Consider the following 9,845-nt stretch of genomic DNA (forward strand, 5'->3'; position numbering starts at 1 on the left):
CCAGCACATTGTTCACACTGTCGAAGGACTAAGGCACAGATCTTTTGTACCAGGTTATTCCAGCACATTGTTCACACTGTCTAAGGACTAAGGTACAGATTTTTTGCTCTTTTATGGTTTGCTATTTTATTGTCACCCCGTCGTAAGGTACAATGAGATCTAATCATATTCTTAATTGTCAGCAACAAGATATCAAGAAAATGTATTTATCTATTTCGAAAGAAATATTTTCATAATTCTATTTCATTTACATGTACTGAAGTTTGAAAGTTTATAATGGTGGGGTTAACAGCAAACTAGCAACAATAATGGAGCCGCCGACAGCAATCAAAGGAACAATGTAGACAGAATCAATCGATAAAAGAAGTGACATGATAAAATAACAATAGAGAGATGTCGCTGAAAATCGGAGGGGGAACCGGCGATAACAAATAGCTAGAAATATAAAGACACTCACTAGAATTATAAAACCAACTGAACATACGAATGATCATGACCTAGCGGACTTGACCAGTTAAACAAAAGGCAGGAGACATTAAAAAAAGACGCAATATCGATGAATGATGATCATATAACACTTGACTTTATGTATCACATTTGGTAAAGGAGGTAGATGATTGTAACATTAGATTCATAATCTCTTGAAATTTCGTCTAAGTAAATGAGTAAATTGTAACAGTTGTGTCAGAATTACGCCATTTCTTTCATAGCGACAACTTTCTGACTTAACAAAACACCACGATCGTATAACAGGTGTGTATAATCCATTTTTAGGCACATGACTGTCCACTTCATCACCTGATGCTAACATTTCAGTCTGAAGATTCCTTATGGTTAAGAACAGTTCACAGATGACCCTTTCCGTACTCACTCGTACGCTGACCATTCGATTGGACATAGACCGTCTACTCTCGTACTCTTCCTCGTCATTCTGCATGAGTTTCAGGACGCCAACCATGGTTGTAAGAGTGGTGTAGTCTTGCTCTAGCCGCTGTAGTAACTACACAGAAATAATATGTCATTCAAACAAAATTGTCTGTCCTAACATGAAATCAGAATTTATACTATATATATACTTACTTCAATCATTCATATCGTACAGTAAGGAAAAACTAAGGTAAACAAAATTCAATCATTATTTCAACAACGTTACCTCGACTAAAGACAGAGTTACATGGAGATTCCCGAAAAGGTATAAGGTGGATAACACAAGCTGTACCGAAAGAGTGTCTTCTGCTCTATCTAAACCACACGCCAAGGACGTTTTGGTCAGTCCATGTCAGTAACGTCATGTTCCCATATAAGGACAAGATATATAAATACTGAACAAACCAGGCACAGGAAGGAGTTTAAAAAAACGTTTGGCTTCATATCCCAAAAAGAAACAGATTTTTCCTCAATAAGCCAAAAGCTTTAACATGTGTATCCTCGTAAAAGCCGTAATAGGTTAATGTTGCCATGTTCATCTCTGTCCTAATTTGTCAGTAACATTTACTTGACTAAACTTGATTAACGGAAAAACCTCCACTGGCTTTACGTAATCAACATTGAATGTGATTAATAGTATAATGAAGTACGTGTGATTGTTTATAGGATAACATGATGAATATCTCTATGCTTCTTATCGTAGATTTTTTACAAGATGTCAAGAAATTATTACAGATGTCAGTATAACATGCTTTTTATGGAATAAGTAACCTGTTAAACGTACCTGTGAGCTCCTTTTGATAGTAAGAGATTGTCGACCTTTGAACTCTAGTGGTCCAAGGCAAGGATGGAGGGATATGAATTCAGTAAGGTTTTTAAATGGCATATGGTCTAGTCCTCTCACACGAATCTGCAATAGATTTATTAACATTTTACCTATGCTGTTTTAATGAGCCTCCCGTGGAGTATGTTTGTAACCTTCCTGGTGTAAATTGTACAAAAAAACAAATTACAAATTACGAGCAAATACAATAGAGCCAAACAATGAATTAAAATGACTGTTTCTTCCTTTTAGAACGTGTTAGTGGTGCTAAGGGTCTAAGTTTGAAACGTATAGGGCGACCGAAGAAAGTCAAATATCATCGAAAGATATGTCAAAATTCAAATGAATATCTTAAACAAATATTTTGGTATCTTTCACTCGTGCTGTGTACTCGTGAAAGATACTAAAATATTAGACACTTGTAAAATATTATTGTTGTATTACTGAAGACACTATTAAATATCCTGTATTTATTATTCAGAACAGTTGCATTGTTTTACCGAACGTTTCCATTTTCTATGGCGAACTTCATTGAATGTTATCATCAATTGGCTTACGTATTTCTCTTTTAGTCTTTTCATCTGATGGTACATAGACTTGGTGCGTTTTTTCAGGCGCTTGAGACGGGATTTCAGCGAAGTATCATCCTCGTAACTACTCGTTTCCTCACTTGATTCCATACTGCTTATCAAGCTGACGTCGATTCCCAGACACATGTGTTTTGTCCCGGTCATAATGTTACGTTCTTCTGTGGAGCAAGTGTTTCCATGAGAGCTGACATGTGTCACCGCTATAGCAACTGAAACAGTTTACAAAATTTACAAGGATGGCTATCCTTTCGTCCAGTCGGAGACATGTAACATTTTCTTAATCTAATCTATGTAAGTTGCAATATTGAAATCTGTCAAACGATAAATAACTGGATGTTATGTTCGAATTTAGGAGAAAAATATAAAAATAAGTGATAACTTGTACAAAAAAGGTACCGACATATCAAGAGATTCTCAATTCAAACTCAAATGCAATGATGGCAAAATATGAAGGGTTAAATACCTAAATAGTTTCTTGGCAAGACTGGGTAAGGTCTCTTTCTTGTTTCCTTGTTAGCAACCCTACATATTTATATTCATGTAAATTAAGGACAATTGTGACTTTTACTAATTCTTTTTCACACTTTTAGTGCCAAGCCGTACTGATGAGCAAAACAGACGCAATTGAATCAGTTATTCGAAGTGTAAGTGTTACTAACCTAAGTGTATTAATCACTATTTGCATTCTTTGTGAATCTAGACCCAGTTTTCTTATTTCTAAATAAGCCTCGGTTCAATACACAATGCACTGTGCTTGCTCTCTCTTAATCTAGAGGCGGATGATTGACCTAGTTTCTGAGTAAGTCTCGCTTGAATGATAGTCTTGCTATATGTATTTATGTATGAGTGAACTATCTTGTTAAGCAATATTTTAGACTTAACTCGTATGATTGTGAAGTGAAGTTCAAAATTTTCATAGATTCTTTTAGCTGATCTAGATGTACCACCGAACTAGTTTTCATAAAACTGAATTCAGTCATGAAAATGCCTCGCTGAAGTCAAAGTACCAAAACACTTTCTTCTATTGTTACGCCGCAAAAACATAACAAAATCATATTCGACAGTTTCACAGAAAACAATACTTACACAATATTATCAAAACTACAAAGTCATATGGACACATTTTCAGTTTTCTTGTTTCTTTCTCTAAAAAATAATGTCTACACGATTGAAAGTGTTTGATTTGAAATCATATTTATAACATCTTACCGGAATTACATTGGTAAAGTTCCATTCTTCAGAATGATCTGGAACTCGGAACTTCCTCTTCCATGTTATGTCGAAAAAACGACAGAAACCAATGGAAGATTGGTATATCTGTATAACACGGTACAAAACGTGACGTGTGTACTTACCCTAGCATAACTAATGAAATTTCGGAAGATCGAAGTGTCCGACGACATGAGAAATTTCCGGTAATCTCTTCTGAATCATCAACTTTGAGAGAGGAGAATCATTATTCCATAAAACTGCGTGTTTATAGGCTATGAAAACACTGGAAACAGTCACAAGATCTGTACATATTGGATCTTTCAGGAGAACAGACACCCGGATGTATTAGAATATAAAAACGGATGTTAGTCATGAATAATTCATATTGTTAATAGATTTCAGTGTTAATGCTATCTTTAATACTTTTGATTCAATTTCACAATTATCAAAGCATAGAAATAATTGGCGTTTAAACTCTTTAGTTGTTTAATAGTGCGGGAACTTTATTAGCCTTTGAGCAATACAATTCTACTACAACAGGACAGCAATAGAAATATCAAATGTTTATTTTAATGTAACTGGATTCTGCTTGTTAAATAAAGGGTGATATGATAATTGTGTCCCTTTGACAAATTTTTCTATGCGGCATACAAAGTATGTCTCTCTATATTTGCATTCACCTATGTTAACTCTTTAGTGTCATCGTTATTTTTGTTGGGGATTCTATAATATGGAAAGGCCTTTCACAAATAAATCCTATTAATTTACATTTAACATTAAATTTTCAATTCTTAAAAGGAACATTAAAATCCCTCGGTGCTTTATGTGTCACTTATATGATGTTTCTGATAAAAACTAACAAATTCTACACCTGTGTGTGGCGGAACGTTTTATTGCGACAGAAATTTAAAACATCTACAGTTAATGGTCTTCTGCTTGTCAGAAGAGTCTTTGAATGATGATCATAATCTCTCAGTCTATTGGTGTATAATAAGGTCTGTGATATAGTCTTGTCTTTGGCAATATACGCCCCTCCAAATACACACATAATGCAATATTGTGTCGAATTGAATACAAATAAGAAAAACTGAAGATATAACTGCCTGAACAATATACAACTGAGAAAGCACGACTTTTGTTTCATTATGATAATATCTATCGAAAAACTAAGAGTTTAGTTAATACTTGAAGGTAGATTATGTCAAAAAAAAACCTAAAAGCAAAAACGAGATTGACAAAATCAACAGGCAAAACTACAAACACCCCCACCCACAACCACCCCCTTCAACCCCAAACCTTCCCCCCCCCCCCCCCCCCCCCCCCCCCCCCAAAAAAAAAAGAACAAAGCAAAAATATTGAAAAACAAAATTGACATAAAAAACAAAGCAAACAGAAAAAAATGGCTTAAAGCAAAACAAAAATAAAAACAAAAAACCAAGAAAACAAAAAAACAAAAACAAAAACAAACACAAAAACAAAAAAAAACAAACACAAAAACAAAAAAAAAACAAAAAACACAAACAAATAAAGTAAAGAAATAATAAATCAAGAAGATAATCCAATATATAGGTTAAGAATGAACCGTTTCAGGATGCTAAAGGTTTGACGGGTGTACAAAGTCATTGCTTAATGTCTTTTAATGAAGGAAATATAAGAACGCACAATTTTATTATTCTGTCAATCTAATGTGAATTAACACATCCTGAAAGTTTAGTTCAGGATTGTATCAACTGTGTGTCTAGTTTGACCTATCAGGAGACCTAAAAACACACATGTGTACTGGTAACACACTCGCCCTTTCACTTAGGCGTCCGGGGTTCGATTCCCTGAAAAGGTATGGGTTGACATGCCCGACCACGTGGTCTTTCTGGAAATCTGGATTTCTCCAAAAGTAAAATAAAATAAAAAAGGAAACTTTTGCGCTTTCATCCGATTAAAAAAGAGTGAGTAATACAAACTGGAATATCTAGTTTCGTAACTGTTGTGAAGAAATTTTAATTTAAAATCTGGTAATATTACAGTGGTAAAACCAGTTATCAAGAAAACTAAACTGATCTCATGTTTACAAATTTCCATGGAAGAATTTCTAGAAAAGTTCACTCTGTGTAGTTCTAAGAATAATTTGTTCAAATATCTTATTTACTGGAGTGTATGAAAGAATTCGAAAACGATTCAGGGTGTAACCCACCCAAGTATTTGTTGAATAGTAATTATAATCTATGTGAAGAGATTGTATAAGGTGTTGAAAGAGCATAAAAACAGTATTACAAACAGTATCATATCATTAGGAAGAGAAGTCTATACAATTCTTAATGGGAAGAATTTTAAATTGAATGTCACGTTATCAGATATTAAAAATATGTCACAGAGAAGTGTCAACAGTGTACACGTATACAATAGGCAGCGTAATTGTCGAATCAAGATCAATAGGTGCCGGGTGTAAACATAATGATGATCTGCTATTTAAAGGTACACTGTAAACGATTGTGAAATATAAATCAAAATCTAATCAACAGATGCTTTTCCTTCAGCAATAGATTTAAACAAGTAGTAAAGCAATTTCTTTTATCCCTGTCAAATTTACCTCAATTAGGCGAAGTTTTTCATGATAACAATAAACTTTATTTATTTTACAACAGTTGCGAAACATGTTTTTCCAACTTATATGAATCACTCTTGTTGGCTAGGATGGAAGCGCAGGAGAAGCCTTAGTTTGGGAGGAAACCGGAGTACCCAAGGGAAACTCACGTAGTCACAGGTGACCCCGTTCCTTTTCACATCCATTCCGGGAATCGAACCCCAGACGGATAGGTGAACGGCGAATGCGTCACGACTTCGCCACACGCCCAACCTCACCCTCAGTTTTTCGTTAATTAATAACCAGGATTATAACTAATTTTGACACCAAAACGTACATATTTTGAGAGGCTATAGACTAAGATGGTACAGAAGTCCATGAAAAATCAGCTATAGGAACTGACGAGTCACGACAACAGCCCAGGTTTCTGAGGAAATTCCTAAGATGTAACAAAGAACTCTGGAAAGTTAAACATTTCCTGTTGTTTGTATTACATCTAGCAAACAAAAACATACGATGGCGTTCAAAAAAGTTTATTTACACATCTAGATATGGATTATACAGAATTTTATTGTCTCCAATAAAATTACATTGCACTTTCAAAATGGAATTATCTTCAACGACTATGTCAATATAAAAAATGTCAGGACGCAGAAAAACAAGCAAATACTGTCATGTCAATAATCTTAATTCAAACTCAAATTCGATGAAAGTAAAACAAAATATTAAGAAAAGAAAAAAATACATTCGAGGAAATAAGTATCTTCTGCTTCAATAACACTACCTTTGTAAATCTTGGTCAGTCCAAGTAAATAATGCCACGTTCCCAAATGAGAACAAGATATGGCATTATTTGCGAGCATCGAACACGTCAAGATGAATATAGCTGTATATATTTTTCGATAAGATCCTTATGACGACTGTTGAACTTCAACATAAACTTCATCAATCTAAATTTTTCGAAACATGTGTTCAGCTGTCAGATGACGATATATTCGGCAGAAACCCTTGAATAACGATAAATTCAGGCTGGTATGAAAACAAAAACAAGACAACCAAGGGAGGGAACTGTTTTTACCGACAATCTGTTAGGAGATCTTTTCCCTGTTGTTACTTTTCCATTTCTGAAGAGCAGTAACTGACAAAATGATGGGGAAAGTTTCACGGTTGCCATAATGATGTCATTGGGAAGTCATGTTTCCCTATGCGATATAGAGTTGGACGTATACCTGTTGGCCTCGGTGTTGTCTATCGTGTTCTCATTTGGAAACGCAACATTACTTACTTGGATAGATCAAGATTTACATGGTGGGTGTCGTCGATGAAGCAGAAGACGCTTACTCTTTCTGAACACCTAGCTTTAGTCTCCTTGTACTTCTTAAGATAGCCCCGCGTAAATCTTTCTTTTGTGCATGAGTTGGGATTTTGATTCTGTTGACATATTGTCATTTTATTTGTTTTCATCAGGGTTGGCAAAAACTAATGATTCAATTTTGTCATATAGAATCTTTTTTTTTTTTTTAATGTTTATGTTTATGGCCATTTTGTGTATCTATAGTACTTCTCATAAATACAAAGTCTGGTCAGATAAGTTTACAGATGTGTCCAAGCTCTGACGAAGAAAACATCTCGAGCAGGAAATTATTTCATTTAAAATTACATACTATATCCCCTCTCATAAAAAAAATCATAGGTTTTTCTTTCTGAAAATCATGGATTTTTTTCTAATCTGCGTAAGGTGAGGTTTCGATCAACTACTTTCATTCATATAAAATATATAATCGATACGGTATACCAGTTCAGAATAACATGCAAAGAAAACAAATGCATTTGTAAGCATGTCTTCCGACATTTTTTAATACGTATTGCATAAAAATATATTCGATCAATTTAAGACTTTAAAAGAGTCCTTGATCAAGCCCACATGTCAATTTTAAACGTTTCTAAATATAAAGTATGAAAACCAAATCAATCGTTGAAGAAATTTTAATGCACCATATTTCAAATAATTAATTCTAAACATTGATATCGACATTAATTTTACATATTGTCATAAAATGTTGTATCTTCGACATTTGAATGTTTTTACCAATATTCATGGTATTTTTCTTCATTATATATCTATCTACATCATATTGAATATACTGAACATTTATTGGTTTGAACGCGTTGAAGACATCTTCGCGAGCCAAGGGTATTCAAATGCGATACTGTTTACCAGGAAGTTCTAAGACACGAAGAAGTTATTTTATTTGTTGATAGGTGTCTTCTTGTCCTAAGATTGTCACATTAATATGAATTCGTTTTTAATGAAACAAGGAACTGGGGAACAGTTCCTTATACTAAATTATACGAAATGTACCGTGATTTATAACGGATCAGGTGTTGACAATTCACACCAGGAAGTTTGATCTCCTTTAATACATGTTCAAAATGTTATATCAATAACCGTCAGAACTGAAACTTGCGTTAACGATATAACATTAGAACAATTGGTTCTGTCGTCCCTTATAGATTGGTTTAAAATTGTGTATTTTCTAAAAGGTTATACATCCCTTGTGGTTTGCCGACACATAATTGACAAAATGTTCTCCAAACACAGAATGGGAATATTATATTATATTATATTATATTATATTATATCAAACATATAAATCTAATGTAAATCATCCATTTTTATCAACAATTAAAATGTCGAATACGTCAAAAAAACTCACAATATGATAATAAATTTCTGTTTAAGACATTCGGTTTCCATGGATGTTGCTAGTGATGGGTTATATCGAAGATCTACTTTAATGAGAGTTATCCGAATCATTCAAACCTGATCCAAAAGATCGAATCACTTAAACCTGATCCAACAGATCGAATCACTTAAACCTGATCCAACAGATCGAATCACTTAAACCTGATCCAACAGATCGAATCACTTAAACCTGATCCAACAGATCGAATCACTTAAACCTGATCCAACAGATCGAATCACTTAAACCTGATCCAACAGATTGAATCACTTAAACCTGATCCAACAGATTGAATCACTTAAACCTGATCCAACAGATCGAATCATTCACACTTGATCCAAAAGACCGAATCACTCGAAATTTATTAGGACTAGTAGAAATAAATCGTTTCTCATTTTCACCTTTGGAGTTTATATCCAAGTGCTTTGTGAATGCTGAATGCACCACGAGATAAAAGACACGTTACTAAAGGGACGCTACTCTTATAGACAATACGTAAGATTATTGGTTAATACCAATTCAAAGTGTTGTATCGTTTTCTGATTTTAGTGGGTTTTTAACTTGGATGATAGTCAGATTTACTTCCTATATAGAAACACGAATGTTTGGCGACCCGTGAATATGTCGACATTCCCGCAATGATTTACATGATTTCAACAGGGTGATGCGTAAAATACATCGAGGGAAAGACATGCCATTTCTCTTCTAAGTTACGTATCAAAGTATTGGCAGTCGTAAATAAATATATCAACTCGTTAACGACCGCTAATGGCTTTGACACATACCGTAGTTAGAAGAAAACACTGAATGTGTGTGTGTGTGTGTGTGTGTGTGTGTGTGTGTGTGTGTGTGTGTGTGTGTGTGTGTGTGTGTGTGTGTGTGTGTGTGTGTGTGTGTGTGTGTGTGTGTGTGTGTGTGTGTGTGTGTGTGTGTGTGTGTGTGTGTGTGTGTGTGTGTGTGTGTGTGTGTGT

Source organism: Ylistrum balloti, unplaced genomic scaffold (assembly GCF_031769215.1).
Source record: "Ylistrum balloti isolate Yb309-2 unplaced genomic scaffold, AGI_CSIRO_Ybal_v1 Utg369922, whole genome shotgun sequence".
Lineage (NCBI taxonomy): Eukaryota > Metazoa > Mollusca > Bivalvia > Pectinida > Pectinidae > Ylistrum > Ylistrum balloti.